General features: G+C 35.1%; 1 pseudogene; it reads right to left on the reverse strand.

Moving 5' to 3' along the window:
• Nucleotides 1–16,406: 16,406 nt before the first annotated feature.
• On the reverse strand, nucleotides 16,407–16,841 carry LOC150096450 (DNA oxidative demethylase ALKBH2 pseudogene; annotated as a pseudogene).
• Between the last annotated feature and the right edge of the window lie 5,047 nt (nucleotides 16,842–21,888).

A 21,888-nucleotide genomic window follows, 5' to 3' on the forward strand; every position in this document is an offset into this window, starting at 1 on the left:
GTACCATAAGTTTCTAAATAAAGTGTAATTTTTATATATTTTGTGGAAAAAAGTTTTTGCAGTTTCATCTATTAGAAATAAATTAATTCCATATCGGCAGCAGTGAATTTCAAAATATGCCACTTGAGATAAATTGCCTTACCTTGAGAAACGATGGATCCGAACAAGTACCAGAGCGCATCCGAAGCAGAAGAGAAGCTCTCTTCGAAAGTCAGGTAAGCCAAGTACCCGATTGCATCAATGTCAGCAGCTGAAATCAGGAGTGCGACTATCAAAACCATCCAAACCTGAAAGGGGAGGAACGATTTTGAGGAAATTGAATTTTCTTCATTTCCACCGAGCATTTATTTTTCTACTGTTGACTTTACATTCGGAATTCTATCAGAATTTTTCTACTAAGTGTAATTTCATCTAATCATTATTAACATTCCAATTGCTTTGTTACATCTATTCACTTATTATACGGAAAAAATGAAGACTTCAGCAATTACAATACAGTTTGAAATTGCTTGTAAGATAACCTGTGAAGGAACATTTATCGAACTAAAGTTCGTATGGAATTACCTCATGAGATTCGACTCCAAGGTTCACTTGCCAGAATTCACCGTCCTGGTATATTATTAATAACATTGATTCTGGGAATGATGGATTTCGTATGATACAGAGAGAAAGAGAGAGAGAGAATATCCAAGCTACACTGTCACTTTCGCAACTTCTGGCTTGTCATCTTGAAGACATCAGTAGTTGCAAATCGAAATTGTATGTATCTCAGTGTGGATTTTTGGCTATGTGTGAGTAGTTGATTGTTGTAAAGTTCGTTCCTTTTTAGACAATCGAAATAAGTATGATTTATATAGACACTTGGGAAAAAGGCTTTGTATTCATAGTGAAAGCAGAACTAATACGTTTTAAAAGATATTCTGATGGAGAATGCACATCTTTTCCAGGGGGAAGTGTCAATATCATCGATCACTCTACAAGACATGTAGCCTTTGAAAAACATAAAGAAGAACCACCTTTAAAAGATTCCTCACAATAGTCATAAATCACCATCTAGAATACTTCATTATATTTGGTCCTTTGTGTTACCCACTGTCCAATTGTTTAGAACTTCTACTAAATTTTTAGAAGATTGGTGGAAGCTAAAAGGCACCATCACATTGAATTATCTGATTGATATAAAGGAGAGTTTGCCAACACAATTTCTTTATCTGATTTAATTGCAAGAGCAAACATTTTAGGATACTTGAGTGCAACTCTTAATAGTTGTCCTCACAAAGGCAATTGTTCTCTTGTTTTTAATCAGCCAGATTATGATCCTGTACGAAAACACATTTCAGCAATAACCATTGAAATAGTGGTGCAATTCATTCACTTTCGCCAAGGCAAGACATTTATAAAAAGACACCTCGGCGAAGTGAAGGATGGCTGTTTATCTTAGATACTACACCCTTCAAGAAATTGCGCTGAACGATTTATTGAAAGCCCAGTTCAGGGTAGGTATGGACTATGCAGCATTTTCCAATGTTCCTTCTTCCTTTTTAAGTCTCTTCTTCAGCAATATTTCAATATTCCTTTCTTACCTCCTTTCCTTCAGAAACAGAGCACAGAAGCTCGGAAAAGCTCAGAAAAAAATGCTGAAGAGCACAGACTCGGTAGGTGCAACAATAACAGAGAGATCAAGAAAGTGCACGACAGCAGATAGCTGACGATATGGGTTCAGAGTTGAATCTGTTTTCTCTGTCTCATGTCAATTTGTGGATGGGAACAAAGTTCATATATCATGTATCAAACAATATCAAGTATTAACAAACGGCCTTTAGAATTTTTCATACAAGTCATATGTGAAGGATGTTTATTTAGAAAAAATATATTCCCCATTTGAATAATGATAGCAAATCCTCTTAATGATTCATCTGTTATTGTACTGAAATATTTTTTCTATTGTCTGTTGTGATTTGTTTCTGCAAATAAACTAGTGAATATTCCACCAGAAACATATCTTTATAAGCCATATATTGAATTACTGCTGAGTTATGGCAGAATACTATAATCACTCAATGCACAAAGGAATATTTGGCATTGCTAATGTTAACGATATGTTTACGAAAAGTACACCGCTTGAAAAGAAGTTAATGGACACCATAGTGTGAGAAACACACAGCCATCGAGCCACCTTAATAGAATGTTGGACCTCCTGTCACTGCGATAACTGCAGCAATGCTACCGTTATATATTTCACAAGCACCCTACAGCGATCGATGGGAATTTTGAACCATTCTTCCTGTACGCATGTAATGAGGATCTGGAATGTTGTCGGAGTGGAAGTCAATTGACCTCAACAAATGCCCTACTTCTTCTCACCGATGTTCAAGTGGGTTGAAATCAGGGCTGTGGTGACGGTCATGTCCGTAAACCGTGCAATTACTGCAGCAGTCCTATGACACGGGCGCATTGTCTCGCTGAAAGAAGCAATGGTTATTTCCGTAGAAACACCAGAAAGTAGGAAGCAAGGCATTGTCCAGAATGTTCAGATATTTATCGGAGTTCAATGTTAGTGACACTACAAGCAGAGGTACAAAAACAGGAACATGCCAACCGCCACCTCAAAACTTCATAGTTGGGGTTAACCACTCTGATTGGAAAGAGATGTTCAACTGCCCCACGCCACACTTGTCGTCTGCTCTGTAGCGGCGTGATTCTTTCTCCATAGTTCAGCTTTCTAATTATCCACATTCCACAGTATATGCTATTCGCACCTGTGAAGAAGACATTGAATGTTGTTTTGGGTAAAGTGAAGCTTTCATATTGCAATCAAAACATGGAATTCTGTGTTATGAGTGTAGTTTCTAAATGTTTCGGTGCGGATTCGTGTTCCAGTCGATGTCAGAAATTCTGTAATTTCGAACGGGCAATTAACTGATAACATTAAATGTTCAGGAATAATTTCCTTCATGACTTGTAGCACATCCGATACTGATGCCATTTCCAATTTTGGTATATCAAAAATGGAAATTGTATGTATCTCAGTGTGGATTTTGGCTATGTGGGAGTAGTTGATTGTTGTAAAGTTCCTTTTTAGACAATCGAAATAAGTATGATTTATATAGACACTTTGGAAAAAGGCTTTGTATTCATAGTGAAAGCAGAACTAATACGTTTTACAAGATATTCTGATGGAGAATGCACATCTTTTCCAGGGAGAAGTGTCATCGATCACTCTACAAGACATATAGCCTTACCTTGAGAAACGATGGATCCATTCTTCAGAAGCATCGGTTATTGAGCCCAAAATTTTCATCCCACGTGAAAAAACTTTCTTTTCCTATTGCCACCAAAATCTTTCAGCATATGTACATGTGTTTTGGGGAAAGAATCCTTCTTCTGAGAGAAACACGTGATTTTGTGCAGCTTTAATATCAACTTTATACACTGCATCATTTCTAAGTCTAGCATAATCAGTTAGAATACTATAATCCAGATCTTTATTTGAATCTGGATCATCAATGTTCCAAGGGTAGTCATACCTTCTGCTGTCAGCACACATTGTTACTGACTGATTTTAAAAGCAAACTCTTATATACAGGTAAGACTGATGTTATTGCTCTACCAAACAAGCATTTTGGTGTGAAGAAGAAACACGGGATTTTCTTCCAAGGCCGTTTCTTCACAGTTGATTGTTGAAATGGAGAAAAGTAAGCTCGTAACCTTGGTTTGTAAAAGTTTTTTAAAACACATCTACAAATCACACAAACACTGCAAAACCAAATTACAACTTGTTTGTTAGCAATTTCTTTTGTGTAATCTTTTTTACCTAAAGAAAAAATTTATTTATTTTCATGTGTTTCTCTATTTGTACATTGAAATCTTTAAGAGCTAGTTCATATCCTCTTTTTCTTGGTTCATAAAAGTGCTTTAAAACCCGTCTATAAAACACATACGATTTTACAACACAATACAGAATTCCCAGACGTTTTTTTGGTAGCTTCTTTTTTTGCAATTTTGATCATCCTATTCTTCTAAAACACAAAGAGACAGGAATTTGATTCCAAATTTTGTTAAATCTGTTGATGCAGGAAAAAGACCAGATTTATGCTGCACAAATGCATAGTAAATATGACATTCTCTATATAGTTTATAATAGTCTTCAATATCTGCAGAGTAAACGTTCTTGCAACGGTAAACATAATCAATTTGGCTAGCATAAGTCGAACGCTATACTATTTTTCTTTTATTATTCCATACGAGAGAAAGGAAAAAATGATTTTGTCACAGTACACTCTCATCGCTGCTGCTATTATTGAAGACTTCAGAAGTAATCCAAGAGTTATTAACATAATATTTACTCTTTGTTGCCATAACTGAAGCAGTATGGTGACTGAAGCAGATGTTGCCTTTATATACTGTTAAGTGTAAATACAAACTAATATTTATTTATTCAGCTATAACGTGTTTTTGGTAGTTTCCTTCTAAAAGGTAGAAACTCGATACAATAATGATGTAGCCCATTGATCAACATTTTCATGAGTCGGATTTTTATCAAGAAAAACTAATGAAAACTTATTTGAAGGGTACAGGGGAAAAACAATTTTTGTAAATTCAACCTAATTAATTGCCATTTGTTTTTTTAACTTTTTTAAGTACTATTTATATTAATTATGCTTAATATACATGAATGTACCATATCTATTATTTTTTTATTTTGTTATGCTATGTTTACTTGCATTTTGACAACAAGGAAAATTTAATTACGTTTTTCGGAAGTCAATATCGTGGACTGAAGTTGTTTTTCCCCTGCACCCTTCATTCATTTATTCGTTTTCTGTAGTTGAACATTGAAATCTTTGAAAGCAAGTCCATACCCTCTTTCACCTGGTTTGTAAAAATGTTTTATAATCCGTCTATAAAACACAATTTTACAGTGCAATGTAAAATTCCCAAGTGTTTTTTGGTAGCTTCCTTTAGGCAATCTTCTTTGTCTTTCAAAAGAGCAAGAGGTAGGAATTCAGTTCCAAATTTAGTCAAATCTACCGAAGCTGGAAAAAAAACAGATTCATATGGATTCACTGTATGTGAAGTATAACGTTTTCTGTAGATGTTATAATAGTCTTCACTATGAACATGGCAAAATTTCTTTTAAAGCTGAGGATAAGTGTTATGGGTTGCATCAGTACAGTGGTAGATTATGCTTCTTTCGTTATCAACTATAAGAGAGAAAAAAATGAAATTGAAGTGTGAATTTCGAATCTTTACACAAGAAGTTCTATAGTACCATTACTTAACTCATGATATATGGAAAAGTTCGTGACACTATACGAAAATTGGAATAAAATTCATTTGTTGTAAAAATATCATTAAGTGTTTCAAATGTAAGTGGTTAAAATATATTTCGATAACGTTTTGAGCAGCTTTTCTTCAAAAATGCTAATTTAGTACTGAGTCCAGTAATTTCAAATGGGCACTTAATTGTATATAACTGCTTCATTAAGTCTTCAGGTATAATTTCTTTAATGACTTGAAGTACATGATATACCGATGTAGTTTCCGATTTCTAAATTTGACAGTTTCGTAAGGAAAAAGAAAATCTTCTTTGTATCTATTAAATTTAATGAATTGACAAAAAAACATTACAGGCAGAGTTAATTACAATACTATCAACAAGATTTACTCAAAATAACCACCATTAGCATCGATCACAGCTTCAATTCTGCTTCGGAACCTCGAACAAGCTGATGCTACAGTCTCCCTGGGAAGGGCCGCAAAAACTGTTTTAATTTTATCCATTAACTGGGCTTTTGTATTACTGGAAGTGCGATTGGTGTCTTTTTCAACTGCGCCCCATACAAAATAATCCATGGGGTTAAGGTCTGGGGAGTTTGGAGGCCAAACATTTGGACTGGTGAAGTCGTAGAAATTTTCAGACAACCATTTTTGACTTTTCCCAGAGGTGTGGCAAGGGGCCGAATCCTGCTGCCATACATACGGCCTACCATTGGCTACCCTTGTTATCCAGGGCTTGACTACAGTTAGCAACTCCACGAACAAAGCCCGAATTCCAATGCCACGGTTCTTCAACACCTGTTCCTGCAGATTTGCGAGGAATTCTGCTGTACGAACGCAATCAGATCGTCTGCTAGGGATCTTTCTTCTTGCTACATCCTCGTAGTCACCATTGCAAGTCTCTAGTTCATGCCTGATTGTTTTTACTGTATTCAGGGAGCATTGGGCAGCAGTCGTAATATCCTTATTTTGATGGCGGGCACGAATCATCATGATACAAGTTATTCTCTTCCATGATTCAGGTGGGTTCCAGCTATCCATCCTTTCTGACATCTTGTATATGAATGAAGAAGGGTCCAAACTTTTAAATGAAGAGAAGTGTGTGTTAATACATGTAACTTACGGAAAAATATAATTAATTATAAATATGTCAAATTTATCCCGAACACCCTGTATATATACACACAGCAACTACTATGACAAAAGATATTTTGATCTACAAAAGATTTATTCATTTTCACACGTTTTTGTAGTTGAACATTGAAATCGTGAAAAGCTAGCTGGTAACACCTTTTAACCTGGTTTGTAAAAGTGGTTTAACACTCGTCTACAAAACACATAAAATTTTGCAGTACAATATAAAATATCTGTGTTTTTGTAGCTTCTTTATTACAATCTTTATTTTCTAAAAGAACAAGAGGCAGGAACTCGATCCCAAATTTAGTTAAATCATCTGAGGCAGGGAAAAATCCAAGTTCATATTGACTAAATGCATTGCCAACATAAGCAGCTCTATAGATTTTGTAATAATCTTCACTGTCTACAAAGTAAAAATTCCTGGAAAGTCGTGCATAAGTATTCTGTGTAGCATAATGCAACGATAGGTTATTTTTTTTCATTATCCCAGACAAGAGACAGAAAACCATGGTCTTGAAGCATAATTTCAGAATGAGCACAGAAGAAATTGATTATCGTTTCATTATTTAGATTAAAATATATGGAATAGTTTTCAACTGCAACTAGACGAAAACTGGAGTAAATTTCAATTGCTGTAAAAATTTCATTAAGGATTTAAAATGTAAGTGGTGAAAATATATTTCGATAATGTTTGAAGCAGTTTCTTTTTAAAAATGCGAACTGAACGCTGAGTCCAAAAATTTCAAATGGACAGTCAATTGCATATGAAGGGTATAGGGGAAAAACAACTTCAGTCCATTTCGACAAAAAGTCCATTATTTGCCATTTGTTTTTTTTTAATTTTTAAGTAGTATTTAAATTAATTATGCTTAATATACAAGAATGTACCATATCTATTATTTTTTTTTATTTTGTTATGCTATGTTGACTTGCATTTTGACAAGGAAAATTTAATTACGTTTTTTTCGGAAGTCAATATCGTGGACTGAAGTTGTTTTTCCCCTGCACCCTTCATATAAATGCATCATCAAATCACCAGGTATAATTTCTTTAACAGCCTGAAATACATCGGATGCTGATTCGAATTGGGGGTCAATGTTATAATTTTTACAATAGGTGATGTCACTCAGGTATTTATCCCAGCGCAAAGAAAAAACAAAAAAATCGATTTCCCATGGTTGTAATGGAAACCAAAACCTAGAAGCATATTTCAATGTTTTTTTTTTGGAAACGATCCTTCATTTACAAGAAACACGTGATTCTATTCAGCTGTTATTGCATCTTCAAATACAGGATCATTTTTAAGTGTAACATAGCCAATCATTTTATACATGCCACTATATTGTTCTTCATCATTGCTATCTTTGGAAAGATCCCAAAGGTTAATATATTCTGCCATAGCTCTACTGAACTGATTTAGGAAGCTCTTGTATATTATATGATCGTGGAGTTTAACAAAAAAAAATTTCTGTAATTGAACATTGAAATCTGTTAAAAGCGAGGTACGTAAAAGTTTTTTATAACCTTGCTGTTTTCAGAACTATCCCAAGGGTTATATGATGTGAGTGAATCAAAAAAGATTTGGTTACAACATACAAGTACAGAGAATTCCCATGCATTTTGGGGTTGCTTCCTTTGCACAGCCTTCTAAAAGTTCAATACCAAACGAACTGAAAAATTATTGTACATCTAAGTTTTGTTGATGGTAATGGGATAAAAGTTGACTTTGCATGAGGATTTTCATTGTCTTTGTTAATGATGGAAACATCTGGTTATATATTATGAAGCACTCTTTCTTTAGATTGATATTGATTGAAGGACATGCACTTTTTTGCTTTGCCATTCGATTGTTTTCCAGCTGAAAAGTCTTGCATTTGGGGTATCAATAGCAGTCTTGCATTACACATCCGAGTTTCAGTTTTTTATTTTCTGCGAGCAGATAAAATCAAGTCATTTTGACTCCGATATATTTTCCTTTTCTTTCTGCAAATTTGTGTTGTTTTAAGTTTCATTTGCATGGCAGAAACATGAGTGGGAGTAACACAAACTAATGAAAAACAATTATTTATTTTTTATGCGTTTCTCTATTTGTACATTGAAATCTTCAAAAGGAAGTTCATACCCTCTTTTGCCTGGTTCATAAAAACGCTTTAAAATCCGTTTAAAAAACATATACAATTTAATGGCGCAATGTAAAATCTCAAGGCGTTTTTTGGTAGCTTCTTTTAAGAAATCTTCGTTTTTTTCGATTTTTCTAAGATAGCAAGAGGCAGGAACTGAAGACCACATTTATTTAACTGGGTCGATGCAGGGAAATAACCAGGATTAGCTACATTAGAAATATATCCTTCTCTATACAGTACATAATATAATTTTCAATATTAAAGCAATAAAAATCATTACAAACATCAGGATAAGTGTTTTGCGTAGCATAAGTATGACGGTAAACTATTTTTCTTTCATTATCCACTACTAGAGAAAGAAAAAAGGATATTACAGTATATATATTGAATCTTTGCACAAGAATCTGATTATCATTACGTTGTTTAATTCATAATATACGGAATAGTTTTTAACTGACACTATACGAAAACTGGAATATAATTTCGTTTCCTGTAAAAATTTCATCAACAGTTTAAAACGTAAGTGGTTTAAATATATTTTGACGATGTGTTTTGGGCAACTTTTATTTAAAAATGCTATTTGCAAGCCGAATCCAATAATTTCAAATGAGCATTTTATTGATAACATTAACTGTTCAGGAATAATTTCCTTCATGACTTGTAGCACATCCGATACTGACACCATTTCCAATTTTGGTATATCAAATTTCGGTATTTCATCTTCAGAAGCATCGGTTATTGAGCCCAAATTTTCATCCCACGTGAAAGACCTTTCTTTTCCTATTGGCCACCAAAATCTTTCAGCATATGTACATGTGTTTTGGGGAAAGAATCCTTCTTATGAGAGAAACACATGATTTTGTGGAGCTTTAATACCAACTTCATACACTGCATCATTTCTAAGTCTAGTATAATCAGTTAGAATACTATAATACAGATCTTTATTTGAATCTGGATTATCAATGTCCGAAGGGTAGTCATATGTTCTACTGTCAGCACACATTGTTACTACATGATTTTAAAAGCAAGCTCTTATATACAGGTAAGACGGGTGCTATTTCTCTACCAAACAAGCATTTTGGTGTGAAGAAGAAACACGTGATTTTCTTTCATGGCCATTTCTTCAGTTGTTTGTTGAAATGGAGAAAAGTAAGCTCGTAACCCTGGTTTACAAAAGTTTTTTAAAACATATCTACAAAACACACACTGCAGTACCAAATTCCAACTTGTTTGTTAGCAATTTCCTTTATGTAATCTTTTTTACCTAAAGAAAAAAAATTATTTATTTATTTTCATGCGTTTCTCTATTTGTACATTGAAATCTTTAAGAGCTAGTTCATATCCTCTTTTTCCTGGTTCATAAAAGTGCTTTAAAACCAGTCTATAAAACATATACAATTTTACAGCACAATACAGAATTCCCAGACGTTTTTTTTGGTAGCTTATTTGCAATTTTGATCATCCTATTCTTCCAAAACACAGAGACAGGAATTTGATTCCAAATTTTGTTAAATCTGCTGATGCAGGAAAAAGACCAGATTTATGCTGTACAAATGCATAGTAATAATGACATTCTCTATATAGTTTATAATAGTCTTCAATATCTGCAGAGTAAACGTTCTTGCAACAGTAAACATAATCAATTTGGCTAGTATAAGTCAAACGATATACTATTTTTTTATTATCCCATACGAGAGAAAGGAAAAAATGATTTTGCCACAGTACACTCTCATCGCTGCTGCTATTATTAAAGACTTCAGAAGTAATCCAAGGGTAATTAAAATAATAACCCTTGTATGTCTTATGTTTACTGTGAATGAAATATCATTGCAGGTTTTCAAAAGCCGAATGTATTACATCATGAAAGCATTTTTATTTATTCGTTTTCATGCGTTTCTGTATTTGAATGCTGATATCTTTAAAAGCTAGTTCGTATCCTCTTTTTCCTGTTTTGAAAAGTGTTTTAAAACGCATCTATAAAACACGTATAATTTTACGGTACAATACAGAATTCCAATACGTTTTTTGGTAGTTTCTTTTCTGAAATCTTCATCATCCCATTCTTCTAAAAGACAAAGGGGCAGGAACTTAATACCAAATTTAGATAAGTCAGATGATGCTCGGAAATAACCATATTTAGATGGCTTCCCTACATTAGAAATATAATTTTCTCTGTACATTTCATAATAGTCTTGGTATCGACATAGTAAAAATTCTTGAAAAGCTTGGGATAAGTGTTTTGGGTGGCATAAGTATTGTGGTAGAGTACTTTTATTTCATTATCCATTTACAAGAGAAAGAAATGATATTGAAGTATAAATATAGAATCTTTGCACAAGAAATTGACTATCGTTCCATTGCTTAGTTCATAATATACGGAATAGTTTTGAACTGACATTATACAAAAACTCGAATAGAATTTAATTTCCTGTAAAAATTTCATATTAAATTTAAAATGCAAATGGTTAAAATATATTTCGCCATGTTGTGAGCAGCTTCTTTTTAAAAATACCATTTGCATGCTGCATCCAGTAATTTCAAACGGTCAGTTAATTGATAACTGCTTCATTAACTGTTCAGGAATGATTCTTTAATGACTTGAAACACATCCGATACCATTTCCAATTTTGGTATATTATCATCATCAGAATTGAATATATAACCAAATTCTTCTTTGCTACAAGAACGAAACAGAGAGCCTGATTGATCTAATGGCCACCAATACTTTTCGGCATATTTACGTTTTTTCGGGAAAGAATCCTTCTTCAGCGAGAAACACATGATTTTGTGGTGCTTTAATATCTTCATATTTTATTAGTATTTTCATTAACGGTATAAAATCTAAGTGATGAAAACAAATTTCAATTATGTGCTTTGAAGAGTTTATATTCAAAAATGCCAATTGGATGCTGTATCCAGTAATTTCAAATGTGGAATTGTGTATAACTGTGCTGTTAAATCTTTGGGTACAATTTCCTTGATAACTCGGAGCACATCAGATACTGATGCTGTGTCGTATGGCTCAATACATTCATTACCATCATCAAAGGGTAGATATTTTACAGTTAGGTCAGAGGAGGCCTGAAAAAAAAATACATATCATCTAAATTCAATGATGTCCCAAGATCTATTTCAGATTTGTATTTTTCTTGAGGAAACACTCCATCTTTTGCTAAAAACATGTGATTTTGTAGAGCTCTTATATCATCTTCATATGGTACATGTTTTTTTAAGTATATCTTCAAAAAGTTCTACTTCTCTACGGGAGTTTGCTCTGCTGTGGTCTTCAAAACCATCCCAAGGGTTGTTAAAATAATCTGTTGCTGCCATATTTTCCTTTAGTTACTGAAGTGGCCCTTCTGTTGTATGTATATATATACTGTATGGAATTGATAGACGATTTTTCTTTCATTATTCACTGTAAGAGAAAGAAAAAAAATGATATTGTAACAAATTTAGAATCATCCTACCAGAATATTACTGTCGTACCATTACTTAACTCTTAATATATATGGAAAAGTCTGCAATTTACACTATACGAAAGTTCAAATGAAATTTCATTAACTATTTAAAGCATAAGTATTAAAAAATATTTCTATAATGTGCAAAATATTTCTATAATGTACTTGCCAAGTTGGTACAGTTTAACTTGAGGAGTTGGCAAGTTAGTTTGCAACCTACCAAGTTGGAAGAGTTTAACTGGTAACCTGCTAAATTATGACAATTTAACTTAAAGAATTAGCAACTTACCATGTTAAGACTGAGCAGTTGACAACTTGCTAAGTTGAGAGATTTGAGTTAACAACCTGCCAAGTTGAACTTCAGGATTTGGTAACCTACCTAGTTAAGAGTTTGAGGAGATGGTCAAGTTAAGATCTCTGGCAACATACCAATTTAAGACAGTTTAATCTTCGGGTATTCTAACATTGAGGTATATATTAAGGTATTCTAACATTAAGGTATATATTAAGGTATTCTAACAAAAGTATTCTAACATTAAGGTATTCTATAAAGTATTCTACATTATTAAGGAATATTAAGGTATTCTAACAAAAGTATTCTACATTATTAAGGAATATTAATGTATTCTGATATTAAGGTAAACATTAAGGTATTCTAAAATTAAGGTAAACAAGGTATCCTAACATTAAAGTAAACATTAAGGTATGCTAAAATTAAGGTAAACATTAAGGTATTCTAACATTAAAGTAAACATTAAGGTATTCTAACATTAAAGTAAACATTAAGGTATTCTAACACATAAGGGTGTTACTCTTCCATTCTAACACATAAGGGTGATAAGGTATTCTAATGTTAAGATATGTTTTACTCTTCCATTCTAACACATAAGGTATTCTAATATTAATTAAGGTATTCTAATAGTAAGGTATTCTAATAATAATAAGGTATCCTAATAATAAAATAATATTCTAATGTTAAGGTATATATATTCTAATATGTTAAGGTATTCTAATAACATTATGGTGTTTACTCCTCCATGTCTCCCTGCCGAATGAATTCGTCAGGCTCCACTGTTTAAATATAGCTGTAAGTATACCCCTAGTGTCAAAAATAAGCACTGGGCATTGTTTTGAAATAACTGGAACGTCTGTCAAATTAATACAGTTTAACTTTGAAATCGAGGATTTGGCAACCTACCAAGTTGATAGAGTAACTTTGAGGAGTTGGCAACCTACCAAGTTGATAGAGTAACTTTGAGGACTTGGCAACCTACTATTTTAAACCATCAGTTTTGGGAAATTGATCGACATTGTGAATATTTTTTTTAAAATTCAATAGAGCTGAAAATAGATTTTTTTGAAATAATTAGGCAACTGATAAAAAAACCAAGTACTCCATTACCACCAACGATATTCTAATGAGATCTCTAAAGAAATGGATTAAGGTATTCTAACATGAAAGTATATTAAAGTATTCTATAATGAATGTGTATTAAGGTATTCTAACATTCAGGTGTATTGAAGTATTCTGACATTCCTGAAAAGTTCACTTTTGGGTCTGCTGAAGTAAAATCGAGCCAGAAAATTTTCAAGGCCTTGACCATCGCTAGGTGGCAGCACATAACTGTAGGACCAGCAGCCTCTTATATAGGCCTATAGGTGGGAGTGTCCTATTGGTTGGGTCCTTCTTCTCCAGCTCTGGGGAAGAAGGATCAAGCCTCCAGCTGGGATACCAAGTGGTAAATATGAAAGGGATCTTAGGTAATCTTTACGACTCCTCCTTACCTGTAGGAGTTCGGTTTACTTCTTGCAGCCCTTCTATGGGACATTTGGTAAATTTGGATAGCCCTATGGGTTTCCTAAAAGGTCCCTAGTAATGGATCGGGTATATTTTATATATATATCTGCCATTTCACTAGGTTAGCCTTTTAGGTAACGCAACCTATCCCTCTTTCCCTCCCATACCTTTTTCTTCTTGTAGGAGTCCGGTTTACCTCTTGCAGCCCTTCTATGGGACATTTGGTAAATTTGGATAGCCCTACAGGTTTTCCTAAAAGGTCCCTAGTAATGGATCAGGTATATTTTATATATCTGCTATTTCACTAGGTTAGCTTTTTAGGTAACGCAACCTATCCCTCCCATAGGAGTCCAGTATACCTCTTGCAGCCCTGTAGGAGTCCAGTTTACCTCTTGCAGCTATTCTGCGGGACATTTGGTAAATTTGGATAGCCCTACAGGTTTTCCTAACAGGTTTCTAGTAATGGATCAGGCATATTTTATATATATATGCCATTTCACTAGGTTAGCCTTTCAGGTAACGTGACTTATCTAACATTTATTTTGACCTTGACCTCACTGGGTGGCAGCACCAGTCAGTCACTAGGTGGCAGCACATAGGACACGCCCACCTATAGGCCTATAAATAAGAGGCTGCTGCTAGTAGGAAGTATCAGTCTTCTCCGGTGCTCTGAAGAAGAAGGATCAAGCCTCCAGCTGGGATACCAAGTGGTAAGTATGAAAGGGATCTTAGGAATCTTTCCCTCCCATAGGAGTCCGGTTTACCTCTTGCAGCCCTTCTATGGGACATTTGGTAAATTTGGATAGCCGTATAGGTTTTCTAAAAAGGTCCCTAGTAATGGATCAGGTATATTTTATATATCTGCCATTTCACTAAGTTAGCCTTTTAGGTAACACGATCTTTTATCTAACATAGATCTACATGAGGACACTGGTCCAGCTCTTTAAAAAAGAAGGTTCTAGGCTCAAGCTGGGATATCAAGTGGTAAGCATGAAATTCTTTAGAAATCTCTTATATATATCTCTAGAAATCTTTTCAGGGACATTTGATAATTTTGGATAGTCTTATTGGAAATAATAACCACATCATTATCAAATTCCTGCTACTTGTTTTGCTAATCTTTCCTTGCCCATTCTGTTTAAGTGACCATACCACCTGAAATTAGCTCTGCTTTCCTAATATTCTCGTTTTTAATATGATATTGCCCTTGATGCCTTCTGCTCACCTCCCTAATCTTTATCAGGCCTCTCATATCTAGTCTTTGGTCAAGTGTTTTACTTCTGACCCAGCTCTCAGATCCATAAGTTAAAATCCACTGTCTTGTATACAGCTAATTTAGTGTTCCAACTAATTTCTCTTATTCCTCCATATGAATTTATTCAATTGAGTTCCTACCATACCAGTTTTGTTGATTCTGCTGTCTATTTCCATATTTTTACCATCTTCACTAAAAATCGTGCCTAAGTAGGTAGCTGAAATGTTTCTTATTCCACAGGTTCTCCATTCACAACACAGTTCACATTTTCAATGATTCTGCCTAGAGAATCTTGCAGACTTGCAGCAGATTTATTTATATATAAGTATATTTATAAGCATAACATCGTCTGCATAAAGCAAATAGCTAACTGGAGCGTTGAATAGCTTCTCTCTTGGCATCTTATCATATGCTTTTCCAAATCAACAAAACTTAAACAGATCTTTGTTATGTTATTATATATTCCCATGATTGCTCCACTATTTGTCGTAATGTGAAGATCTGATCCTGACAGCCTCTTTTTGACCTGAATCCAGCCTGTTCTTCCACAATTCTTCTAAACCGTTTCTCAATATAGTTGCATATATCTATCTTACCAGGAACACTCAATAGGGATATATACCTCTGTAATTCTCACATTGTTTTTGAGAGCTCTACTCCAATCATTGGGAATTTGTCCTTATGTCCAGGCATTTTGAACTATGCAGTGCAGCCACTGTAAGACTTATAATCCTCCATTCCTGAGCTTCTTCAACAACCTCCAGAATATTTTGCCACCTTATTGATATTTATTTTCTATGTTCTTGCCAAAGTCCTCCCATGACTTTTGTTTAGCTAGTTTTACGCACTGTTTACCTTTTTTACATTTGTCTCTGTATTCTCTAAGAGCACAAGCTGACTTATTATTTGCCAGGAACTTTTGATATGCTTTCCAAATTTTCCCATAATTTTTGTATGTCTGACATTCACTCCTACTCTGCTATTTAGATCCCCAACTAGGACTAACTTTTCCTTTTTCATTGTGTCAGTAGCTTTCTCTAGAGCCTCAAAAAATTCCTCCACTTCTATTAGTAGAACCTTCTGTGGGTACATAGACACAAATAAGTCTCATTGTCCAGTTCTCCATTCTGATATTTGCCCAAATCACTCTACTTGACACACTGCCTGCCATTCAAGATGGGCCTTGTATTTTGTGTTGAATCACCCCTATTGTCGATCTGGTACTTATCTAATTCCTCCGCTAGCTCCATTTCTTTGCCATTCAGGCAGCTTGATTGGTAGGTTTTATTAAATTAAACAATGACTCTGAACCTTAAACTTATACGTGGTGTAATTAATTTTCTCATGCGAGGTCAAGAATGTTGCCAATACACATTTGTAGGATATTTCATAATTAAAATGCTTCCATTCTTTAACTTCAGAGTGTGACGAACTTCATTTCGTTTAAAAATAAATTTTCTTTGTGTTCCAAATGACAAACAAACTATAGATAATCTTGGAGCAATATCTAACTCATCATTTTGGTGCCATCCGATGTAGTCATCTCCATTTCTGTATTTATTAATCAATACAAAATTGAAATTAATTCCAGTGATGTTGTTAACAATTTTTCTGAGCTGTAAAAGGGTTGCAGTCCAAGGTCGTGTTCTAAATACGTTACCAGAAAACCTATAAGACACGTGATCATCTCTGTAAGCTGCAACCTGCCTTGGAGTATTGCACCATCGATTCCATATAAATATTTCAGCTTCTTTTTCAGAATTGTATGTTATTTCTTCTTCGAGCATTTTAAAAAACGAATTTGCTTGTTTTTCGTCAAAGAGCAAGCCATATTCGTAATGTAATTGATTTTTGTTGTAAATAAGCATGGCTCTGCACTGTAGCATGCGTTTATTGTTGAATCATTCTTTCGATGTAGGACACTGTAGCAAAATCACAAATACCTTAGCAGTGTGTTCCACAACACAACAAATCTACCTTTTTAATGCTGATACTACAACAATTTAGTCAGGGACTCTTGTAGCAGATTTATTTAGAAGTACATAGAAAGGACACTGTAGCAAAATTACAAATATACCTTAACATACTTGTTTTACAGTTCACAACACAACAAATCTACCTTTATAATGCTGATACTACAACAATTTAGTCAGGGACTCTTGTAGCAGATTTAGAAGTACATAGAAAGGCCACTGTAGCCAAATCACAAATACCTTAACATACTTGTTTTACAGGTTCCCTGTTAACAACACAACAAATCTACCTTTTTAATGCTGACCTTACAACAATTTAGTCAGGGATGGATTTTTAGATAAACAGACAGCATGAAGTTTAGTACCACTTTCTAATGAATAACAGAAGGTACATCCTTGTGTCACACGTCTGAATTGTCCTAGGGTGTGTTTTGCTCTGTTTCTTTTTACAGTCGTGGAACCACAAGCTCGAGTAAATTGACGTAGCTTCGTCTAAGCAAACCTAGATTCGTCAGGGCGCACAGCTGGGAATGAATAAGGAAGCTGCATCAAGCGTGTACACATCCTGAAGTGTGAGCATTGGGAATGGAGTACACGTACCTGGGACACCCTCCAAGTGAGTAGTGCTTCCTGGAATATGTTCGGTGTCCACGTGTTCCCAAGGTCATGTCATGTAGGTGTGTGTAATGCAACGAAGCAAAGAATCAATGGCGAAGTGTTTATACCAGCGGAGGAACGTTGCTAGTAATGTATATGATGCGTGCTAGTAGGGGTATTGATCTGCCCCAAAAACAAAATGAAGATCCCTTAATTAGGATGTTGTTGTGATGGATTCCCAGCCACACTGGAATTTTTTAAAAAAATGGGACTGCAGGCACAGCTGGTAGTTCAGCTCATACTTTTCCATATACTGTTTGGCAGGTCCCTACATATAATTACAGATAACTTATAAGTTCAAAGCCAATCATGATAGGGACATGTGACATGATATTAAGCCTGAAATTTAGCATTAGCAGTCTAGTCAACGTAGAAACAGAAAGTTGTTCTTGCTAGGCTCTGTATATATCACACTCATCTTACACATTATTTACTGAAGGCTGAAGTAAAAGTATCCAGATTATCATTGGTGCAGTCTCATCTACTAACATCAGAGCCCAACAGGAATTTTGGCTTGACCTGCTGGGAGACAGACGAAAATTTGCCACCATAAAATTCATTAATAATATCAGAAGCTACAAAAACGATCATATCTCCCTAAACTTATGAACATTGTAATCAAAGATGCAGACTACACAGATCATCAAATTTACAATATGACACTAGCAGGAAGGAAATAGGTCTTGATCAGCTAAATGCCCACATAAACCCACAACCTCTATTTTCCAGTCCTTTACCTCCAAATACTTCCATAAATCTAAGACGTGGTTGATGGAGGATGATATAATAACCAGAATTCAAGTGGCAGGGAACAGCATTTTTCAGCAGGATAGGAAAGGAAAACTTGGAGGTGGAGTTATGATAAGTGATTACTTATTTCCTCTTAAGAGTAGAGGCTTTGGAAGGTAGTAACATGGTTTTGAAAGCATATGGTGTGAGGTAGAAGTGGCAAAGACAGGATATTTATTGGGGCGTTACTGCAAATCAAGGAGCACAGAAGGTGGGGACCAGGAGATGTTCAGACAGTTGAGCTTGGCAAGTGCAAGAAGAATGATTGTTATGGGAGATTTTAACTACAGCAGTATAAATTGGGAAGAGGAAGATGCATGTAGCAATAAGGGAATGGAATTTTTGGATTTCTTCAGGGTCAAATGTCTTAGGCAACATGTAATAGAGGGAACAAGAAGTTCAAGAGTTTTCGATTTGGTCATAGCATCAGATGATGAATAGACATGCAGGAGTATCAAAGAGATGGGAATATATGTGGAATTATAAGGCAGGTGATTACAGTAGTCTTAGACATAGACTTGGGGAAGTTTCATGGAGGAAGGAATTGGAAGGCCAGGATATCATTAGTGCTTGTTAAATTGTGAAGGAATATTTGTTAGCAGCAATAGTAAGCTGTATTGCACAAGTGAAGAGGACACAATTTGGTCTAAAGTGGATGACAAACAATATCAGAGGAACTGCAGGTGAAAAAGAGATTATGGAAGAGATGAGGAGAGGGGTGGAGAGCAGATGCATGAAGAATATAAGACTCAGGTCATATGCTGAGTGACTAGTATGGTGAGGAAGGCAAAACTGGAATATGAGAAGAGATTGGCACTAAGATCCAAAGAAAATCCTAGGAAATTTTTTAGCTATGTGGCCAGTAGGCAGAGAAACAATTGTGGAAGAATGACATTGGGGAATAAAAATGGTAATAGAGTGACTGATGCTGAGGACATGGAGTTGTTCAATGAGCACTTTATTGGAGTATTTCTTCCTGGAGGAGCTTTTAATACCAGAGGGATAGGGCAGGATCAGGGTTTAGAGGTGCGAGAGGAGTGTGTTCCAAATACTCAGTACTCTGGATACCAATAAAGCTGTTGGACTGGATGGTATTTCACCACAGGTTTCAAGAGAATGTGCTAAAGAACTGACAGCTCCGCTGATCTGACTTTTCAATAAGTCTGGCGGAAGGAAAGGTACCCAGGGAATGGAAGGAAGGTAAGATAGTGCCACTGCAAAAGGGTGGTAGCAGACTGGAAGTGTCTAATTATAGGCCTGTTTGTGTGTCATCAGTAGTTGTTAAGGTCTTGGAGAAATTAGTGAGGGACTATATACAGTGTTAGGCAGATGAAGGTAATGTTATCTGTGAGAATCAACATGGATTTGTAAAGGGGTGTTCTTGCTTTAGTAATATGATTGTCTTTTATAATAAAGTGACAAGAATAGTTGATGAGGGAAAGGCATATACTGCCATTTTTTTGGATTTGGCAAAAGTGTTTGACAGGGTGCCACATGATACACTGATATTTAATTAAGTTGCAGCACATGGGTTTAAATGTCAGGTAACTCAAATGGATTCAGGATTGGCTGACTGATAGATATCAGAGAATTGTGTATGATGGGGCAATATCAAGAAAGCAGAAGGTTACAAGTGGGGTTCCACAGGGCTCAGTACTGGGACCTGTGGAACCCCACAGGTTCCACAGGTCCCAGTACTAAATTGGAGGAGCTGTACTCATCAATTGGAAGAGATGTACTGGAGGAAGTAGGGGAGAAAAGAGATTTGGGGGTGATGATTGATAGAAAACTGAAATTCAGGGAGCATATTGCAAAGGTGGTGAGGGTAACTCAGAGGATTGCTGAATACTGATATGCATCTTTCTTCTTAAAAAATATTAAGAAGAAAGTCAGATATTGGATAAGTTGGTTGAAGGTAGAATTCAGGAATGGGTGAATAGGAATAATAATCTATGTTGGACAGCACAGCATGGGTTTGTGAAAGGTAGGTTTAGTCTTAGTAATATACTCATATCATCTGAGTGATGAATTGAATAAGAGAAATGTGTACACTATGATACTGCTGGTCTTTGCAGAGTCATTTGACAGAGCTGTACAGAAAACTATTCAATAAATTGGAGCAGCAAATAGGAATGGATATGAAGTTGGTAACAAGGATTGCGGTTGACTGACAATGAAAGTAGTATATGGTGGAGTTTGAGAATGAGGGTGACTTGTGGAGCTCTGCACTAGGACCACAACTGTTATTTGTATAACAGTGATTTATGAAATTATTTGAGAGGAAGTATTCAGTTGTTTGCTGCTGATATCTGCATAATATCTGCAATTAAGCAAAAACAATAACATAATAATCTCTAGTCGATGATTATAATACAGCTTTGTTTATCAATAGTAATTATGTTATTATTTTAAAGGCTAACATAACCTACTTTCATTTAGCAATGCTTTTTTTACAATGTCATTTGCTCTTTACTCAAATCTTAGGGCATTACTGAGGTGTTATAAATCCCATATATAAAGAATAATATAGGAGGAAAATTCGGACATACCCTTTTTTGGATGTTGTTTTCTGTCTCCTTATCCCGGTGATTCGCATCTGCTGTTAAAGGAAGAGGGTTTTGGGAAAGTGGGGAATTATATGAAAAAAAACAGGTTTTTGGTCAAGTGTTTTACTTCAAATCTAGCTTTCATATTCATAAGTTAAAATTGGATCAAACACTGTCTTGTATATAGCTAATTCAGTGTTTTGACTAATTTCTCCTATTTTATAAAACTTTATTCAGTTGACTTCCTACCATACCAGCTTAGTTGATTCCGTTGTCTATGAAGGTTGTTCAAAAAAAGACCAAACTTTTTAAACAGCATGCCAATCAGCAGAGAGTGCACTGAGGCTACCTGACCACACCTAGCAGCAGGTTTTGACAATAGACAATGACCATGTAGAGAGAGAATATGTGATGTGATTCGTGGAAATAGTTGTTTAACAGTCTGATAAGTTTCTGAAAGAGTGGGCATCAACATAGGATCTTGCCATCGAATTTTGATGGAAAAACTTCAGATGTGTCTCGTCGGTGAAAAATTCTTGACACGTTTGTTGACTGAGGATCAGAAAGAGAATCATGTTGAAACCAGTCAGGAAATGCTTACCAATGCACATGGCTGTGACTTTCTTTAGAACATCATAACAGGAGATAAGACATGGGATTATGCTGATGTTGACACGAAGCTGCAATCATCAGAGTAGGTGGAGAATGGATCCTGTTGACCAAAATAAAGCACGGATGAGTCAGTCAAAGATCAAGGTGATGGTTGAGTTAACTCATAGGAAATGCATTGTCCATTATGTATTTGTATTATGTGGTCAGAAGGTAAACAAGGAGTTGTACCAGGAAGTTTTGGAACGTTTGAGAGATGC

Source organism: Typopeltis vanoorti, chromosome 19 (assembly GCF_054136105.1).
Source record: "Typopeltis vanoorti isolate ZY-2024b chromosome 19, IOZ_Tvanoo_1.0, whole genome shotgun sequence".
Lineage (NCBI taxonomy): Eukaryota > Metazoa > Arthropoda > Arachnida > Uropygi > Thelyphonidae > Typopeltis > Typopeltis vanoorti.